The sequence below is a fragment of the Molossus molossus genome, unplaced genomic scaffold, assembly GCF_014108415.1.
Source record: "Molossus molossus isolate mMolMol1 unplaced genomic scaffold, mMolMol1.p scaffold_m16_p_8, whole genome shotgun sequence".
Taxonomy (NCBI): Eukaryota; Metazoa; Chordata; class Mammalia; order Chiroptera; family Molossidae; genus Molossus; species Molossus molossus.
In genome coordinates, this window is record NW_023425402.1 from 95,966,577 (window position 1) to 95,988,644 (window position 22,068).

At 35.6% G+C, this 22,068-nt stretch overlaps 1 protein-coding gene and 1 pseudogene across 2 annotated transcripts in view; one reads left to right on the forward strand and one right to left on the reverse strand.

Annotated features, from left to right (window-relative positions):
• Positions 1 to 22,068, forward strand: part of GRM1 (glutamate metabotropic receptor 1) — a 340,463-nt gene that overhangs the window by 124,466 nt on the left and 193,929 nt on the right. The gene's annotated exons all lie outside the window — the stretch shown is intronic.
• Positions 9,097 to 11,279, reverse strand: LOC118621265 (annotated as a pseudogene).

The window sequence follows — 22,068 nt, forward strand, 5'->3', positions numbered from 1 at the left end:
TTTATAGCACTAAAGATGAGTTAAGTTCCAGCACCATAGCTCTGGGACTCCTGCAACAGTGCTTGTCCCTCAGGTGGTGACATTGGTTCATCCATTCACTCTGAATGCATGGCTGACGGCAGATTTGAAAGGGAAGGTGAATGAAGACTTTGTCATCCCACCACTTTACCTCTGTTTCTGTTTTGTTTTGTTTTTTAATCATTTCTTGGAATTTACTTACCTTCAAGATTTTCTTTTTAAAGTAAAAGTACATCTGAGATTAGTAAATCATAATAGTGGTAACAGCAGCAGCCAGTAGTAATAGTAAGAAACACTATTTGCGACTCTGCTTTCTGTCTTCTCTTGATGCCCAGTCTGGGCTATGGACCTGCCCACTGAAAACATAGTCATGTCCCAGTTTTCAGACCAATCAAGATACAGAGTAGGAAGCATCAAACATGTGACAGTTTTAGCCTCAGCCATTTCCGAGTCTAGGGTTGTCGGGGCTGACCACTACTATGTCTTGCCAATTGCCAGAATTGGGGTTTGATGCTTGGTTGCTCTATACTACTTATCTGTCTATATCATAAACCAGGGAGCTTTTTAAAAATTTCACATTCCTGGGCCTCACCTTCTTTAGATTCTAATTCAACATCAGGATGGATCAAGGAGTTTATATGTACTTTTAAATCAGCCTTATTGAAATTCACCAATTTTAAGTATGCAATTTAATGAGTTTTGGTTACTGTATAATGATGCAAGCACCAGAAAAATCATGCTTCAGAGTGTTCCCATCACTGGGAAACGTTCTCTAGTACCCATGGCAATCAGCCCGCTCCAGTCCCTGACCACAGGCAACCAGTGAGTTGCTCTCTGGTATTATTACACTTTTGCCTTTTCTAGAATTTCATGTATAGAGAATCATATAGAATGTAGTCTTTTATACCTGACTTTTTTTTTTTAATTGGCCAAATGCTTTCAAGACACATCCATGCTGTTGTACATATTAGTAGCTTCTTTGGACATTCATGTATAAGTCTTTGCTGGACACATATTTAATTCTCTTTAAGAAATATCTAGAGGTGAGATTACAGGTCACAGGGTAGTTGTATATTTAACCTTGTAAGTTAAATTTTATAAGAAACTGCTGAACTATTTTCAAAACTGACTATAGGTTTTCAGTTTTACTAGCAGTGTATGTGAGGTTTGATTCCTCCACATCTTCATCTTTATCAGTCTTTTTACTTTTAGCTATTCTAGTGAGTGTGTGGAAGCATCTCTTTATGGTTTTAATTTGTCCTTTTTTCCCTCTTTTTACATTTTTTTCTTTACCAATTTTAGAGAGAGAGGAAGGGAGAGGGAGAGAGCTGGAAACACAGATGAGAGAGGACATTGACTGGCCACCTCCTGCATGCCCCCCACTGGGTATTTGGACCACAATCTGGGCATGTGCCCTGACCGGGAATCGAACCAGCAACCTCTTGGCGCATGGGTCAGTGCTCAACCACTGAGCCACACTGACTGGACTAATTTGCACTTTCTTAATGACTAACAATGTTGAATATTTCCATGTGCTTATTTACCATTTTAATATATTTTTTGGTGACATCTTTTGTACACATCTATGTCCATTTTATTAGAGTGTTTGTTGTATTATGAAGTAGTAAAAGTTCTTTATAATTGCTGGACCCGAATAATGTATAATGTACAGGGTTGGGGAAAACTAGGTTAATAATAAATAATATAATAATTAATAAATGAATAATACAAAAATAAACTCTGTTTCATAGACTCACAACTGTAAATCTACTTTTGCCTATCCTTGTATACGTATGGCATATATTTTTTCTCAATATATGCCTCAAAATTCAATGTTGATAACTATTTTTAGAAGATGCAATATTTTAAACGTTGAAAGTCTAGTTATCATTTTTTTCTTTTGCATTTTATGCTCTTTGTTTTCTATCAAACACAGCTTTACCTACTCCAAGGACATAAACATTTCTGTAGTTTTATAATGTTTGCTTTTATTTTTAGATACATGATTAGTTATGTATTTGGAGTTAAGTTTTATACATGTGAGATAAGGGTGAATGAATATGTTCTTCTTGTGTTAAGACTATCCAGTTGTTTCAGGACTATTAAAAGGACTGTCATTTTCCCATTGAAATAACCTGTCATTTTATTGGAAACGATCGACTATACACACACACACACACACACACACACACACACACACACACACTTCTTACTTGCTTTATTTTAGATTAATTGAATATTTTTAGCATTCTCTTTTATCTATTTTTTATTTTACTCTGTGTTTTTGGTGTTATATCTAAGAGATCATGTGTAATCCAAGGTCATGAGCATTTACACCCATGTTTCTTTTCTAAGAGTTTTTATTTTTTACAGTTAGGTTGTTTATTCCTTTTGAGTTAATTTCTATTTCATATACTATGGAGTAGGGGTCTAACTTCTTTCTTTTGCCATGTAGAAATCCAGTTATTTCAGCACTATTTATTGAAAGGACTATCTATTCCATTGGTAATTGTCTTAGCATTGTTGAAAGAAGTAAATTGAACACAAATGTAAAGGTTTAATTTTGGACTCTCAGTTTTATGAACTGATCTAAATCTCTAGCCTAATGCCAGTAGCACACAGTTGTGATTATGGTAGCTTTTTTAGTGGATTTTGAAATAGGAAAGTTTGAATCACCCTACCTTTCTATATTGTTCTGATTATTAGGATTCCTTGAATTTCATATGAACTTTAAAATTAGTAGTAAAATTTTTTCCAAAATAGGCAGTTGGTGTTTTGATTGGCATTGCATTTAATGTCTAGATCCTTCTGGGGAGAATTGCCATTAAACAATATGAAATGTTTCAATCCATAAACATGAGATGTCTATCCATTTAAGTCTTCCTTAATTTCTTTGAATAATGTTATCAGTATACATGCATTGTAACTTTTGTTAAATTTATTCTTAATTATTTTATTTTTTGATGCTATTGTAAATGGAAGCTCTTTATTTTTTATTATTACTAGTGCATAGGAATATATTGAATTTTATATTTTGATCTTGAATCTTTCAATCTTGGCCAACTTATTTAATTATTTTAATGGTTTTTAGTGGATTCCTTATGATTTTCTATATACAAGATCATGTCATCAACAACTAAAGATACTTGCACTCCTCCCTTTCAAGATTTGGTTGTTTTATTTTGTTTAGTTGTTAAATTGCTTTGGCTAGAACTTACATTATAATATTGAACCAAAACACCAAGAGTGGACATTTTATCTTGTTATCTTTGGGGGAAAGAAGACAGTCTTTCTTTTGCTATTAATTATTAAGTCAGCTATTTGTTTTTGTAGATGCCCTTTATCAGATTTGGAATTTTCCTTATATTCATAGCTTCTTATGATCAGCTGTCTTCTACAAGCCCCCTACCAGGGATCAAGCTAGCAACCCGGGCACGTGTCCTGACTAGGAATCGAACCGGCAACTCTTGGGTGCACAGGCTGACACCCAACCAATTGAGCCACACCGGCAAGGGCAAAAAAATAAGTTTGGCTTGTAGTCATTTTATGGTCTTGTTTTTCACACTATTATGCTAATAAGGTTAAAGCAGGAATCACAGTGAAGCTTTTGTATGGCACCAGTAAAGAACCTCTGAGAGCATTTTCACTTTTGTGTTCTGAGATTTTTAGCAGATACTTATTATAACCTCCACTTTTCTCTGACTGTCATTCATTTAAAAAGCTTTAGAAAAGTCTGTCACCATTTGTGTGCATATACCTGTATAGGGGGTGTGTCTTGGTTGGATTTATTGTGTTATCCACAGGACCTTTCAGAGCAGTGTATGAAAAACAGAAGCATTTTACTTTATAGAAGTCCATTTGACTTTATAGATTTTTCTTCAAAATGATAAGTATTAAAAGTAAAACAATACAATACACATAAATACAAATGCAGAATCCATCTCATAAATCCAAAATATCCTCTTCTGGCTCATTGAGATTTTTTTTTTTTTAATATCACAAACTGGAGATTTCAAATCTTTATTTGAATACTTTATTTTATTAAACACTTTATTTCCTATCTTAAGGAAACTAACAAATGAATGGTTTATCTTCCTAGTGGATAAGAAAGGCCTAATGTCTTCTCTAAAGATAATATAAGTTAAATTGGGATTTGAAAATATACTGTTTAATTTAATAAAACATACCAGAACACTTGGTTTATACACATATATATGTTATAATAGCTTTGTGGCTTTGGAAAAATCTCTAATTCTTATTCCTCACTTATGAAAGGGAGACAAATAATGGTACTACTCATCTTGTAAGTTACTTTGTTGATTCAATGATAAATATAAGTGCAATAAGTCTATAGCCCCTATTTAGCTCATTGATGAATCCCTAGTACCCCTATAATAGCATCTGGAACTTAGTAGGTATTCAGTACATACATGATATTAAATAAATCTGACCATTTTGGTACGACACATAGTAAACACTCAGCAAATGTTGGCAATTATGAGGATCTATTCAACAATATAATAGGTTTTCCTTAAGTCAGTGAGGATCCCTTAACCTGAAATCGTCAATCAGAAGTTTTAGAGCCTCCTATCAGGAACTGGAGAGATTGCTGTATTAGAAGGTATGTTGGTCTGTATGGTTTCAAGTCACGCTATGTTGTAATTGCTTTTTTAGAATTGATGGGTCAATGGGTTTACCTGCATTTTGAGGATTAAAGAAAATAGTTAAAGCTTTAATGTCTCCCCATGGGCTTCTCTTGTCAATTGAGGTGAGGACATCTGCACTCAAGACTTAGAGATCCTGACCTCCTTAATTTGGGGTTTAGATCACTTGGCTCCATCTTCTCTAGAATCAACGGCTCAAAAATATTTGAAAGAAAAAGAATCTGTAATTTTTTCCTTCAGGATAAATTAAATATGATAGTTCTTTTATGTGTCCTAAACAAAAAGAAAATTGTATAGATTATGTACCAAAATAATGAATTGATTTAGTAAATTTTAGAAGAGATAATTATATCTTTTAAGTAACTTATTTTCTAAATTAACTATAAATTGCATCAAATAATTGTTCTAATAGAATTGTTTTTGACTAGCAGCCGTGAGAGTCAGAAATACTTGGATTCTGACCCAGCTTCTCCATTCATTGCTAACAGATCATGAGTAAATTCTGTCACCATTTTGCAAAGAAACTAGTACCCACCGTTAAGGCTACTGCAACCTTGAATGGAGATAATGGAACTTAAAGGCTTAGAAGAAGTCCCCTGCATGCCATTAAACCAATACATGTTAGCTGTAAATTTTAATCACATTATGAAATGGACTCTGAGCTTTCTTTTATTCTTGAAGCATTATGTATTTGGACTCAAGTCTGTACGCAGCACCAGGAGAGGAAGCGACCAAATAAGTGAGCTCTCCATGTCTGACCTTTACACCATTGTTCAAACGTATGATTTTCTAATCTCAACCCAGTGGAGTAACAAGAGCTGACATGTATTCCCACTTTGACTTTCTCTGGCAACTCACAGCAGGCTAGAATATAATAGAATAAAATAGGCTGTGTTACTTTTTAATCTTAAAGATTTTAGATTCTCTTTCTGCTTGGTATGTTCTGAAAATAGTCTGCATAAGTTAAATTGTATCTCCTTCCTCTAGGATATAATTAAAATGTGTACTTTAAAAAAATCTGTTTTTCTATTATTTTCTATAATGCTCAGTTTCTATGTTTTTCATATGTGTAATATTCCTAAATTTCTGTTTCAGAATTTTATAGCATATTACAATTTGATTTTGACATATTCGCAACTATTCTAAACTGGGTAACTTATGAGTGACATTTTTATAACATTAATGTCATCACTTTATCAGTTATCATTTATATTGCATCTTTGCCTTCACTGGATTTTTTTTCACTGACACACTCATTAAATGATTTTATACATATATATGTGTATGTGTGTGTGTATATACATACATATATATTTATATTTGCAATTTAGCTTGATCATTTCTAGTCCTTGCCTTGAAAATACATTTTAAAGCAGAATTGTAGCAAAAAAAAAAAAGACTGAAAGGCCACTTTCTCATAGTCATATATGTACTGCTGTTTATAAGTCTACAGATGATCACTTATTTTTGTAGCAGCCCTACAGAATTCTTCCCCTTTGGGTGTTACTTTGATCAACTTTACTTTTTAGAACAGTTTTACTGTTTGAGAACAGATTTCCAGAAAAGTTGCTAATAGTGCAGATAGTCCCCACTACCCAGCACTTAATTTGCCTTATTAGGATCACACATTTTGTTACAATTAATGAATTGATATTGATACACTATTATTAACATATTGATACATTACTATTAACCAGAGTCCACACTTTATTCGGATTATTTAAGTTTTTACCTCATGTCCATTTTCTGTTTCAGGATACACATTACATTTAGCTGTCACATCTCCTTACGCTCCTCTTGGCTGTGACCGCTTCTCAGACTTTCCTCCTGTGTGGTGACCTTGACAGTGTTGAGGAGTATCAGTGAAGTGTTTTGTAGAATGTTATCCAACCAGGATTTGTCTGATGTTTTTCCTCATGATTTGACTGCAGTTATGCATTTTGGGGAAGAGTAAGACCATGGAGAAAAAGTACCATTCTCATTGTATCATATCAAGGTTTAGTAAATACTGTCAATGTGACTAATGATTGTTGATACTGACCTTGACTATCTACTTTGTGTATATTCAAAAAACAATTTGTTCTTTTAAAGGCCAAATGTCTGTGCAGATATTGTGCTAATGTGGTCACGTTTGGGACTATCTGCTTCTCCGCCTGTGCCCTGCACTGGCACTGCTGCAGGTGAAGCTGAATAGGGGCAGCTCTGTGCTTTATCTCAAAGCCCTCAGGCCACCCAAGGAAGGATTCTCACCCGGGCTGGAAAGAAGGGAATGAAAGTGGGGAGCGGAATATAATACCTCGGAAGAGGGTTTATAAGAAGTAGACACGGATCCAACACCAGAAAGGGGGATTTTTAGTAATCTATTTTCAGATAGGAACTAAAATACTGGACTACAAACTACTGGAGAATTACAGTCATAAGAATTAGGAGGACTGAGTGTGTTGAAGGAAATAAAATCAGCACTCTGATTTGCACATTTGTTCTTAGGACTACCCGTCGTACGCACCACAGTCTGGTCCCAAGGAAGCAAGAGTAATGTCAGACCTCGTGGCCAGAAATGCACCGCTACGCTGGGCAGAATAAGGCTTGACTGGGCTTGCAGAGAGACCCCTTGGTGACACCAGCTAAGCGTTTGGAGAAGGAATGGGCTGGCTTTAGTGTCGTGACAATAGAGTGAACACTCTGCTTATTCATTTACGAGAGCGAAAAGTGCAGGGCAAGGTGCCCATTGTTTAATTTGTGCAGAGTCAGCAGCGTGCCCAGAATTAAAATTCAGAATTCTCCATCTTTCTAGTCTCTATTCACTCATTTTTCAAGAGGTTTTATACATCTCCATAAAAGGGTATTTAAATTCTGTATTATTTTCAGAATATTCTATTTTATCCAGATATTCTAACTGTTTTTGCTTGTTTGTTTGTTTGTTTTACATTATAGGACCAAATTTTATAAAGGCTTTATTAGATTTTGTTACTACTTATATCAGGCACTAGATTTCTCTAATTATACATTAGTTTATTTTCATTAATGATGAAAGAGCGAAACTAGGCTTTTGGCCCTGGCTGGTTTGGCTCAGCGGTTAGTGTTGGCTTGTGGACCAGAGAGTCCCAGGTTTGGTTCCCACTAAGGGCACATACCTCGGTTGCAGTTTGTCCCTAGCCCTGGTTGGGGTCAAGTGGGTGGCAACCAATCAATGTGTCTCTCTCGCATCAATGTTTCTCTCTCTCGCTCTTTCCCCCTCTCTCCCTCCTACTCTATCTGAAGATAAATGTAAAAATGTCTTCACATAAGGATAAAACAAAACAAAACTAGGCTTTTGTCTATTTCCACTGATTATGTAAAAGAGAAAAATAATTCTCTCTGATTCTCAGATCATAGATTATACTTAGAAAGTAAAAGATATATCTATATATATCTATATCTATAGATATCTTTTCTCTCTCTCTCTCTCTCTCTCTCTCTCTATATATATATATATATATATATATATATACACACACACAAAGAAAATTAGATATTAGAGCCCCTGGGGAAATAAATGAAATACATACTATGTGGGGTGATAGCAACTGATGCAATTTCTTTCTACTTCTATTTTAAGAAAGAACTTAAGATTTTTTTCTTCTGTTTTGTCCTATGGATTTTACAACTTTAATACTTTTCATGTTTTTTTTTTTTTTAATCAAAATGGGCTGTAGCTTACCATGTCATTAATTTAATGTTTATTAAAATTAGTTTTATTCATAGGACCTTACAAGGTTTTTATGGATTATTCTTTCTAGCCCACAGCCTGGTTGCTCTTTTAACACACTGAATTTTAGCTATAGAATTATCTAGAAAAAACAAACAAACAAACAAAAAACGAGTACTATCCTAATATGTGACCTGAAGCAAAATTCACTCTTGAGTAAGAACTTACTTTCAATAAATATTTTAAAAAATAGACCTTCTGATTAGCTGTAGTTATAATGGCAGAAGATGTATAATTCTGGTCTAACAAAAATAACCTCAATATGATATCACACTTAAAACCCATCGGCTATAAAATATAAAATTATAATAAAACATCTGCTGAGGAGCATTTAGACCAAGAAAAGAAGGACACTATTTTCACTGTCCACCAACTGAAGATAGTTTGTTTTAGCTTCTCTCCATTTAGAGAACCAACACGCTGCTCAAGGTGTATTCTGTAGCTGTGACACTGGCGACCCCAGCATCAATCAATGAATATTTAATATCAAAGCAACATACCTAGGTACACAGATCCCCTGAAAATTATAGTGCTTTCATCAATCTTGGTAGCAAATGTCAGTGTTTTTTGTACCAGAGTTATAAACAACGTTTTAAGCTTGAGAAACACATTCTTTGATCGGTCATCTTGGGATTTTGGTGCATTGGTGACATCTTGTTCTGTAAATTAACAGCCTTCATTTTCTGTGCCTGAATGCTTCCCATCTCTGAGAGAACTGATCTCTGGTTTTACTTGTGCTACAACATCTTGCCAGTAAGGAAGCAGCAGCTTCCTTTCCTCTCTATCAAAGGCCAGAGAGATGAGAACAAGAACTAATTTCCCTTTGGTGATAAATGTAGTCCATCTGACCCACAAAATGAAAAGTCCTGACCTTCCTTCTGCATCAGAGCCCACAGGTCAAGCATGTCCGTCCCACAGTCTGGGGCTACCTATAAACAGGCACTGGCGTATCACCAACCTCCAAGTTCAGGGGATTTAACTGGCGACGTTGCGCAGGGCACTCCATTCCGCATGCTGTCTCACAGAGGGTGTGGCGTGCTGAGAAGGATCCCGCTGTCAGGGCCATCCACGCACGCCAGGTACCGCACCATGATCTTGAACTTCACCACGTACGCATCCAGGGGGATGTGCTGCTTGGGATTCTCTTCTGACACCAGAGAAAAGTGTAACTGCTACTGGGTTGTCCACAATGTTCTCTTTCCTGATTAATCTTGGAAGGATAATTTTGGCCCATCTAGTATTATAGCCTGAAAATCCAAGATTTAGAACCTTACATTTTCTGACCAGCTGGTTAGCCATGGATGCACCCCGTCCACCCTGCTGGTAAGAAAAATTCCGTGGAGTTTGGAAGTGGGGCCTCTGGCAGGAGACAGACTGGAACTGGAGAGGCAGGTAGCGTGATCCACTGAGGATGATTTGCAGTAACACACCTCAGGTACACAGATAGATGAGCAGTACACGTGTATAACAAATGCATTTCTGCAAGAGATTGCAGTGAATACAAAATGATCTTGGAAGGAAGCTAGGAAACTTAAAATGTTCACACACAACTTGCCACCTCTTAAAAACTAAACAAAGCAACAAAACAAAAAAAACAAAACAAAAATCCACTGACTCTCCAAAGAGTAATGGTGAGAAATGAAGTGTTTGAGGCACTGAATAATGAATGTCCTCATGATAGCTTCACTTCATTAAACAAAATGTGTTTTATGTTCTATCCCTAAGTTATGAACATGGTTAAGATCAAGAAGAAAACCCAAAATAACTTAGTTTTTAAATAAGAAAAACAAAAAGGAAAAAGAAAATGAGTATCCCTAACTCATCACTGTGTTAAAAAACAACTTCATTCTGTCATGATTACCATTGTATTGCCAGTATTTTTACAGTGCTTATTATGTTATAATCACTTAATATAGTTTTGTTTGCTGACTTCTAAGGGTAAATATTGATACAAATTGAAATAACAGCAAAATATTAGGAATTCATATGTTGACTCAAAATATTATTATTGCTAAGCTGCAAATTTCTTCCTTCTCTCAAACCATTAGCAAACGGAGTAGTTTTCTCTCTTTGTTCCTTCTTTGTCAGATGTGCTCTGGATTAAGTGACTGACTCCAGTCACAAGTAAAAAGAGGAGGTGAATAAATATTGGGTCAGGATGACTGACAATAATAATCTGTCTGTAATCATTTTTGAGAAGTTATTTATTCAATAAAAGCGGGAGAAAAAATATAGTTAGTAAGAGCAAATAAAAGATTTTTCTTAGAACACAGTAGTGGAATTATAAGGAAATAAAATAAGCAAAGAGATCATTAGAAAGGAAAGTAATTGAGAAAGCATAAGTGTTTTAGTCATAAAATGCTGTGAAAATGTATATCAAGCATTTCTATAACTTATCCAAAAAGTTGTTATTTCATTGAAAGTAAAGTGGTTATAAATATGAAAAATTACTGATCTGTTTTGTTACTGTGAACTTTAACCTTTTCACTCACGTCTCATTTTCACAGGATATACTTTAAAATTATTTTATGGTAAACCATAAAGTTTTACAACCTAGCATTTGGAAACAGATTTATTTCATTAATAAGCAGGAAAGACAAGCTTGGTTGCTAGAGTGATTTCGTTTTTTTCCTCTAGGAAATTATTTCACTCTGAAATATGTTTTCTAGAGTTCTCTTCAGAGGAATTTCCAAACAACAGGTGGATGAAACTTTTTCCTTTTGAATTCATCTTGATTGCAAGAAATTACCTAATTTCATCCCAGTTCTCACTAAGTCGGTTACAGCTGTACATGCAACATTATCTGAATTGAAAATACAGTTCAAAAAATCATTCATTTGCATGTCCATGTTGGAAAAACAGGCAAAACTCTGATGGTAATGATTACTTGCCCTTTTTTCTTGTTCTTTAAGAAAAATACTTGGCAAAACTCTACATAACTGTGCTTTAAACTTTTGAATATTAGCTCATCCGTATAGGATCCATTCTCAGAAAAACTTTTTTTAGCTTTGCTAATTGGAGTACACATTTTTAGCATCACAGATTTGCATATATGTTTTTTTTTTTTTCTGAACCAAAATGAATCATGGTAGTTGACAATATAAAACAAGTTGTACATGCTGGGGTCAAATCAATAAAACATTTCCCTCTCATACTTTCTTTGAAGAGAGTCACCAGTCAAGGACCAAGTATCTTAAGCAAACTGGGTATCGATATTTTCTCATAAAAACTGGTAATAAAAAGCACTTCTTTTGCCTCATTCAATTCGAGTGTGAAACTGACGCTCTGAGGTAGGCGCTTCATGGCTACGAGTCAGCGCTACTCCATGAGGCCTCCTAGCGGTCCAGTCCCTTCCCTTGGTCGCTCAGGCATCCCCTCAATGTTGTGCTCAACTGCAAGGTTTAAGAGGGCTCACTGTGCCACCCACGTCCAGTTTGGGGAAGAGAAAACAAGACAAGTAGAAACCCTTTCCCTGAAAGAGCAGGGCATGGAAGTTCTACACATGCATTACTGTCCTCATATCTCATGGACAAGAACTCTGTCACAATGCCATAGATAGCTCCATGAGAGATTAGGAGTTTCTTCTTTCCATTGGTTGGGCATGTGTCCAACCAGGAGCTCATTAATCAAGAAGGAAAGAATGGATTTTAGGAGGCAACTATCATTTTCTTTCCCACTTCTCAGCTCTTCGGGGGCACTAAGGGTCAGAAGTGATGGATGGAGAGGATAAGAGTATTAGCTGATAAACCGTAAACATGGTAGTTACCGATCTTGAAATCAGTTACTAGGACCTGGGTGGGAGTATTGCTAAAGATTGTAAATAAATCCCTGAATTTTAGATTCTACGTATAAAAAGAAGGCTAGAATGAGATGATCTTGGTGTTACTTTTTTCTACTTTAGTCAATTTTTTCCCTCGGTCTCACTCCTGTTGTTGGCACTTCCAGTTATCACCCTCATTTATGTCTCTTGCCTGTGGCATAACTATTTACATTTCGGTAAGTTTACAGTTTGTTAAGTTCTTTGTGTGGTTTCTGTAAAACAAGGAACCAAGTTAAAAGTGGAAGGATATACCTCAGAAGTACGGCAGCAATCAGGCCATAGAGGCCGTCATCACAGTTGGAGTGGGCAATTAAATAGGTCTCCTCCCCACTGAGATCCCTGAAGCACTGTGAAATGTAGGACCTGGAGCACGGCTGGGTTTAGCCAGGAATTCAATATTAAAATTGGGTCACTTCAGACATACATAACTTGCCAGCTGACAAAGTTTAGCAGGATTATCTTATGTCTTGGGTTCAACCTGTTCACTTAGCTTCCACCTGTCTTGTTTTAAACTGAAAGCGACAGAGGCGGAAATAATTACAGCCACTCGATCTTTGAGTCAGAGGAAATGGAAAGGTCATTTCATTCATCCTCTCTTCCAGAGCAGGACTCTCCTGAACTTCTCAAACATTTCACTCTGTTTTAGCTTGATTGGAAATCCACCGCTTTCTGACACAGCTTGTTGTTCTATTGTTTTCAATACTAAGAAATCCTCTAGTCTTGTGCTAGAATCTGCTTTCTGTCTTTCAACTGTCTACATGTGGATTACCTGGTAGACCTCGTTAAATGCTGTGATAATTTACTCAATTGCATTCTCATCGACTTGGAGTTTTGTTGTTTAACTCACAGATGCCTTCATGAATTCAGTTCCATTAACCAATTTTTTTTTTTTTTTATCCTCACCTGAGGACATTTTTTTCCATTTTTTGTTCAGATAGAGTGGGAGGGGGAGAGAGAGAGAAAAAAAACAACACATCACTGTGAAAGGGACACATCGAGTGGTTGCCACCCGCATGACCCAACCAGGGCCGGGGACAAACTGCAACCAAGGTACGTGCCCTTAGCGGGAACCAAACCCCGGTCTCTGGACCGCAGGCCGACGCTCTAACCGCTGAGCCAAACCGGCCAGGGCCATTAACCAAATTTTTATTAAATGCCCGTGGTAAGCAAATCATTGATTTCCTATACCTATGTATTTTGTATTAGTCAGATAGGCTATGTTATGTTGTAGTAACAAACAACTTCAACATTACAGTGGCTTAAAATAACAAAGATTTGGGGCTCACATATGTATCATCTCAGGTTTGTGGAGTTCTGCTTCGTGTTTTCATTCAGGGTATGTAGCCCGATGAAGCTTTCATGACCTGTAAGGTTGCTGGTTAACATGGAAACAGGGAAGGGATATATTAATTAGAGTACTTTTCTTAAAAACTTTCACCCTGAAGAGACCACATAGCTTCCAGTCACATTTCACTGGATAAACTCTGTCTTATGAAAGGGAAGTGTAATCCTGCCTGCCATCTGTCTGAAAGAAGGCAAACCAGAATATTCATTCTCCAATAATATAGTAATGAAATGTAATATTTGTTTAACAAATGATCTGTTGTCTTTTTAAATTAAATTTATTGGGGTGACATTGGTTAATGAAAAGATAGGTTTCAGGTATACTATTCTATGATATATTATCTGTATATTGTATGCCCTCTACCCAAAGTCAAATCTTCTTTTTTGTTTTTTTGTTTTAATCCTTACCCAAGGATATTTTTCTATTTATCTTTAGATAAAGTGAGAGGGAGGGAGAGAGAGGGGAAAACATTGACTGGTTGCCTCCCACATGACCCTGAGCAGGGTTGGGGACGAACTGCAACTGAGGTATGTGCCCTTGACTGGAATCAAACTCGTGACTCTTGGGTCCACAGGCCGACACTCTAACTGCTGAGCCAAACCAGCCAGAGCCAAAGTCAAGTCTTCTCTCATCACCATATATTTGACCCCTTTACCCTTTACTACACCCATCCCCATTCCCAGTGGAAACCACCATACTGTTGTCTGTGTCTATGAGTTTTTGTTTGTTTGTTTTTATAGTTTGTTCATTTGTTACCTTAAATTTTATACCCTACATGAGTGAAATCATGTGGTTCTTGTCTTTAGTTTTTTAAATTGATTTCTAGAGAAAGGAAGAGAGAGAGAAAGAGAAAGGGAGAGAGAAGGAGAAAGAGAAAGAGAAAGAGAGAGAGACAGACATGTGAGAGAGAAACATCAATCAGTTGTGGTTGCCTTCCACATGCATCCTGACTGGTTATTGAACCCGCAACCTGGGTATGTGCCCTGACCAGGAATTGAGCCCATCACCTTTTGGTGTATATATAACAATGCTCCAACCAATGCTCCACGCCAGCCAGGGAGGTTCTTGACTTTTTATGTCTGACTTATTTCCCTTAGAATGATATTCTCAAGGTCCATTCATGTTGTTGCAAATGGCAGTATTTCCTCTTTCCTTATCACTGAGTAGTATTGTGCAAAATATACTTAACTCTTCCCAAGGGAAGAACTCAAAAGCCTCACCCAGTGATACATCTCACAGATAAATATATCTGGATGATAAGCAGTAGCCTGCACATCAGGTTTGAATATGGATTCTTTTGAGCTAGAGACATGTGAATTAAAAAATAAGATAATTTCCCCTCACAGTCCATTATGTACTGGTTGAAGTAGAATAGGATAACTTCATCAAACATTCCTGTTTGGAAAGGGAATAATGAAAGTCATATACCACATGCGGCCTGGTCCAGAGCAATTCTTTCATCCCATAGAACCAAAATTATGAACCTGTCTCCTTTGGAGTTGGGACATTTCTTGTAGAAGCCTATTTCCACTACCTGACAGTAGCCCCTTTGCCCACAGTTCACCGTGGCTCTCTGGGAGATTCTTCGTTTTCTGTGATGCTTTGTGAGCACATCTGAAAAATGTAGGAATATATGCTATCTTTTAAGCCTGAGCAGCTTCCTAAATCCACTTTCTGTCTGCAGATGACTGACAGTTCAAGGATCAGAGGCAATCTTTTTCCGTTCAGAGTGGTGATTCCTAATGGCAATAAAATTCTCTGAAAACTTTGAGGGTGGTGCATCTACTTGTTTCCTGTTAGCACACTGTGCTAGCATTTCCACCCACAGTTCTTTGTAAAACATGGTATTAGGATAGTTATATATTGTAACTTTTTTATTCACATACCTCTAAATTTTTACTTATTGCAGGTACTTTGTACCAATTATGCTTGGAGGGGAACAATACCATAAAACTTATTTTCTGGGAGTTGCACCTTTAGTTTGTTAGGTGTCACTCTGAATCACCTTAGTCCTTGCCTGAAGGCTGAGTTTTACTTGGCCTTTGTTGCTCAAAGACTATGAATGTTACCTTGGATGGTAACATTTGGAAGCAGTTGTTTCTTCTTTATATTTTTGAATTTAGGATCTCTAGATTCCTTTGTTTGTCTTGTTTCCAGACAAGTTTTTCCTGACCAAATATCTTTCTTATAATGCCTTGTCAAGTGCAGCCAATATTTACTTACCTATGCCACAAATATAATTTTTCCAACCTTTTGTCTAAGAATTTGGGTTTCATTGGGTTCATAATCTGCCTACCAAAATATTGCAGGTGACAATTTTGCCTGAAGTTCCTCAACTACTTACCTGAAAACAGTTTCTGCTCAACCTACTGCCTCATTGCTAAACTAGTACCACATTTTGAAGGTTGTTTTTGTGTGTGTTCTACTGTTTCAGCTCTCTCCTCTTCTTGTTCAGATGTCTATGATCAATCAAAATGTGCTAGATTATGTTCTGGTGAAAAACACCCACAAAATTGTAGTGATTTTTAAACTACAAGAACTTATTTATTGCTCACACTATATATACCTTGGATTATAGGGGTTATGAGCTATATCATCCTCACGTGAGAATATAAGTGCAGGAGCCTTCACTATTTGGAATATCACTGGGTAGCATGGCAGACAGATGGGAACTTTAAAGGCATATGCTTAGAAAAAAATAAATGTAAATTCTATAACATTCGATTGGTCAAATTATGTCACATGACCACATCTAACTTAAATGAGGGGAAGAAAAGCAATGCTGCATTTATCTAGAATGAGGAGAACCCAAAATATTGGTCATCAGTATAATGCTTGCCCTGCTCCTTTTAATTTCTATAAAAGATTGGTTGAGTTTCTAGAAGGCCTGAAGCTCTAAATGTGCTAGTTTTTGCACTTGGAATGTCTGAATACAACTTAGTTATCCAAAGATTTGTAGATCTAAAATATATTAACCAACTAACCATAATAATATTTTTTATTTATATCAGCTACATCCAGAACAAACAAACAAAAATAAGCAATTGTAAAACAAATCAAGATTCTACATCAAGAATATGTCTTTGTTAATAGGGTTCTAGAAGGTATGGTCTTTGCCAAATGAAGGCATTTATAGTCCATGTCATTCTATGAAGTCTTTGATAAAGTAGACTTCGTTTTGTATTTTCTGTTACTGCTCTTATTTGTGTGTAAAGTATGCATTAGGGCACATTTGTGAAGATGTCATTTAAGAGCCTTAGGATTTGATTAATTTATCCAGGGCAAAAGGCCAGCTTCTTTTAAAAGATCTATGATACTCAGTGATGCACTAAGGACAAAGAAGGTGGAGACCTATTTCATGAACAACAACAACAAACCCGACTTTTTAATACAGGGTTTAATTTCATTGAAATATTATTTATATTCCCTAAGAAACAAGAAGAAAAATACCCTCAGCAACTAAGCACAAAAAGGTATATGTGATGAGCTATTTTCATTAAAAACAACAACAAAAAGAAACAAAACAAAAGCCAAATAAAGAGAAGAATTTTACCACCATTATTTTCTGTAAGACAATCAGGCAAGTACAGCATCATTTGGGGTTTAGTAGGATAGTTGCTTACTTATGGTTATTTATATTCTTATTCTACTGTTTAAAAAAACTCTCAAAACTGAATACTTGGTTGGTTAAATAGCAAGCCTGCTGTCTTGTGCAGGGTGACTTCTTTGTAAAACTGAAGCCCATTATGTTTATCTCTGCACATAATTACCATTGTCATTCAAAGTGTTTCAAAAAGGCAGTGTTTCTCTTAGAACTACTGTAGGTCATTGAATTAACAGAAATCTCAAAAACCCATTATAATATCATTTCTCTGGTTTCCTTTTTTCCAACCATCTCTTTCAAATCTATCCCTCTTCCAAGAGAATAGAAGTTCTCTTTATATTTCAGGGTGCCACAGACATCCTCTTTCTGGACCTGAAGTGTTCTCCCTTCCATGGCAATTTGTAATGAGACACTAAATCCAAGTGGCTTTCTCCATAAAGAATCCCTCTTATTCTCCTACATTTAAAGTGTGTTAGAACTTTTTATTCTCTCCGCTTCCCTGATAACTTATACATTTTCTTTGTATAAAGAGGTACAATTATCAAAAAATGAGATGATTTCACTAACCAAAACTATATTTTTTAAATCATTCACAAGACCAAAGTTATAGTATGTGTCTTCCTTTGACATTTCTAAGACTGGAGGGCAGGAATATCACTGAGTCTGGGTAGGTCCTTAGTGCTAACAAGTGGAGGAGTTTGGTGCCCATTGTAGGAATAAGATATGTGACCTTGGAATCAAGTAAATGAATAGGAACAACCATGTTAAAGCTGAACCTCTAGTCCTGGCCCATTTGGCTCAGAGATTAGAGCGTTGGCCCACGGTCCAGAGAGACCCTGATTTGGTTCCCACTAAGAGCATGTACCTCTGTTGCAGTTTGTCCCCAGCCCTGGTTGAGGTCGTGTGGGTGGTGACCACTCGATGTGTCTCTCTCACGTTAATGTTTCTCTCTCTCTTCCTCCTTCTCTCCCTCCTGCTCTATCTGAAGATGAATGCAGAAATGTCCTTGAGGGTAAAAAAAAAAAAAAAAAAGCTGAACCTCTACAAGGAATTAAATTAAAGAGGAAGCAGTAAAACTTTACTCATGGGAAAATTTACTCCTCTACCCAAGGCTGCAACAAAAGCTTTACTCTGCTGTAGCCCTGGGAAAAAATATTCCAAGGAGAAATCAAAGTCCTAGGTCAGAACCACAAATGGGTGTGGAGTCTGAAGTTATTTTATAAATATTTTGCTGGACTCCTCAATACAAAAAATTAATTTTAAAACATTCTGAACTAGTAAATACTCTAGGGGGTCGAAGAAGCAGAATCAGAACAATTATGTAACACGCAATCAAAAATACATGGGACTTGTACAGCAAAAAACAATTCCCACTCAAAATGAGCTCTTGAGAAAATACTAGAAAGCCCACAAGGAAATATTACACCTTGTGGAAGTCAGCCAACACACATTTAGGAGGGATAGCTCTGTTGGAACTTGATATAATAAAATAATTGCAATATCACTGTACTGGTAAAATAATTAAAAAATAAAAAAAGGAATGAACCCACAAAGAATAAAAAAATACTTTGATTTTGCAAAGTTTGCAGATTTGATGCAGAACAAAATAAAACATCTACCAAAGAAGAAAGTGGTCCCTGAAACTGAAATTCATAGAGAATGGTTAAATATGACATTATACAACTAAAAAGATTTCTATCAGAAATATCAGAGAAAAGTATCCAGGATGAAACACAAGAGATAAAAGATATGGGAGATATGAAATTAAGGGTGAGAGATGTGGAGGATAAAATGGGTCTGAGATGTTCAAAGTAAATCACCTCTAAGTGTGAAAGTGTAGACATTATTATTTGCTCTGAATGTTCAAATACATAGAATGGCCCTTCTGTTTCATATTCTAAGATCATGATACATTCTTTATTTGATGAAATATTGTGCAAAAGGTTGGAAATTAGGAATGAGAGTTTAATTGCATTAATATTCTGGAAACAAGATGAGGGAAGGGGTTTATTAGAAAGTTCCAAAATTGGTTTATTCATTTATTTTTTGCTACAAACTCAAATAGTTCTAATACTATTTTTAATTTTTATCTAAGCCACATATATCTTTTTATGTCTCTATCGAACTCAAGCTGAGTATTGACTATGTGTCTGGCTAATCATTACATTTGGACTATGAGTTTAAAAATCAATAGTTAATGTACCTAGTAATTAAAACTTATTTTCCTTCCAGTCAGACATGCTTACTTGGCACAGTAGGACAAAAAGTTTATCTCACTCTTGGCATGAGCTTTTGAAGAATTTTTCTTTTTAACAGAATTTGGAAAATATAAATGTATAAATCAATTATTAACAGAGTTGTGTTGATCTATAGACAGCAATACAATAATAGCAGGTGCCTTTAATACCTCACTTTCAACAATGAATACATCATTCAGACAGAAAGTCAATAAGGAAACATTGAACTTAAATGACTAATTAAGTCAGATGGACTTATAGACACATACAGAATATTTCATCAAACAACAGCAGAATACACATTTTTCTCAAATGCATACATAACATTCTCTAGGAAATATATGTTAGGCCACAAAACAAGTCTTAAATTTAAGAAGATTAGAATCATATCAAGCATCTTTTTTTCACTACAATGGTATGTAACTAGAAATCAGTTATAAGAGAAAATCTGGAAAATTTACAAATGGAGATTTAAATGCATCTCAACAATCAATGGGTCAAAGAAGAAGTAAAAGGAGAAATGTAAAAATATCTTGAGATAAATGAAAGTGGAAACACAATATACCAAAACTTATGGAATACAGCAAAAGTAGTTCAAAGAGGATCTCAGATGAACAATCTAAACTTACACCTCAAGGAACTAGAAAAAAAAAAAAAAACTTAGCCCGCAGTTACCAGAAGGGTACATAACAAAGATCAGAGCAGATATAAATGAGATAGAAACTAAAGAGACAATATAAACGATAAGTGAAACTAAGAGATGGTTTTCTGAAAAGATAAAGAAAATAGACTATTAGCTAGATTTAACAAGAAAAAAGAGAAGACTCAAGTAAATTAAATTAAAGATGAAAGAGGAAACATTATAATTGATGTCACAGAAATACAAAAGAGTCAAGAGAATACTATGAATAATTATGTACCAACAAATTGAACAACCTAGATAAAAAAAAGGATAAATTCCTAAAAATATGCAACCTACCCAGATGAATAAAAAAAAGAAAAATCTGAGTAGACTGATTACTAATAAAGAGATTGACTCAGTAATCTAAAACCTCACAACAAAAAATGTGCAAGACCAGATGGTTTTACTGGTGTCTTTTATCAAACATTTAGGAAGAATTAATACCAGTACTTTTCAAATTCTTTCAAAACATAGGAGAGAAAAGAATACTTCCAAAGTCATTTTATGGGTCCAGGGTTATTCAGATATCAAAGCCAGACAAGGGCACTATACAAAAAGAAAGCTATAGGGCAAATTCCTAATGATGGTACATTAAAAAATACTCAACAAAATACTAACAAACCAAATTTAACATACTTTAGAAAAACCATACAAAATTATCAAGTGAGATTTATTCCAGGATGCAAGGATGGTTCAACATTCACAAATCAATTGATGTGATTACACAACATTGACAAAATGAAGGATAAAAATCATATAACCATATCAATAGATGCAGAAAAATCACCTGACAAAACTCAACGTATTTAATGAGAAAAGCTCTCAACAAACAGGGTGTAGAGGGAATGTATCATAATTAAATACAGGTCATATGACAAACTCATGGGAAACATCATATGCAGCAACAACTAAAAAACCTGAACGCTTGTCCTCTACAATCAGGAACAATACCAAGATGTTTACTCTCATCACTTTAATTAAACATAATACCGAAAGATCTAGCTGGAGCAATCAGTTAAGAAAAAGAAATAAAAGGCACCCAAATTTTAAAAAATGAGTAAAATTTTCTCTATTTGCAGATAATATAATATTATAAATAGAAAACCCCAAAGACTGCATCAAAACATCTGTTAGCTCTAATAAACAATTTCAGTAAAGTTGCAGGATACAAAGTCAATACACAAAAATCAGTGGCATTTCTATACTCAACGAACTGTTGGAAACAAAATTTCAGAAAACAATCTTATTTACAAATAGCACCAAAAGGAATACAATGCATAAAAATAAACTTAACGAAGAAGGTGACAGTCTTGTACGTTTAAAATTGTAAGCCTTGATAAAAGAAATCCTGTGTACGCGTGTGATTCATCCAGTAGAACTGGGAGGTCCTTGAGGGCAAGGACCAGGTCTTATTCGTATTGTTTTCCCAGCATTCAGCAGAGTGGCTGGCACAGCCCATGAAGGCTGTGCTGAAAATGAATGAGGTGGTTATAAAATAATTTTCTTTGAAGGGGTTCCTTCCCCTGTATTCATTCCTTTTATTGCTTTTATTTCCAATCTAAGCCAGAGACTTTCGCTCCCAGCCCTTTATGTTAAGTAGCCAAAGTGCTCCTAATACCCCTCTGGTTTCAGGGTCTTTGCAAGTTTGGTGATTTTACCTAAATTGCAGGGTGAAACCTTTGAATTCCCTTTTTTCCATTAATTAATTTTGGTTCCCTGTTACTTCTCTTACCTGCTCCTACTTTCCTTCCTTTTCAGGTACTTTATTCATTCCTCTATGTCTCTTGGGTTAATTCCATTTTCTATTTCCTTTCTCTTATGCTGAAGGTAAGGCAGTCTGTCACCTTTTTCTTTCCTGTCAGTCAATATCTGGTCTATGACAAGTAAATGTTTATACGCTTTTGTATGGAATATATAATGGTTTCTCTCTGTGCTTAAAAAGGAACACAC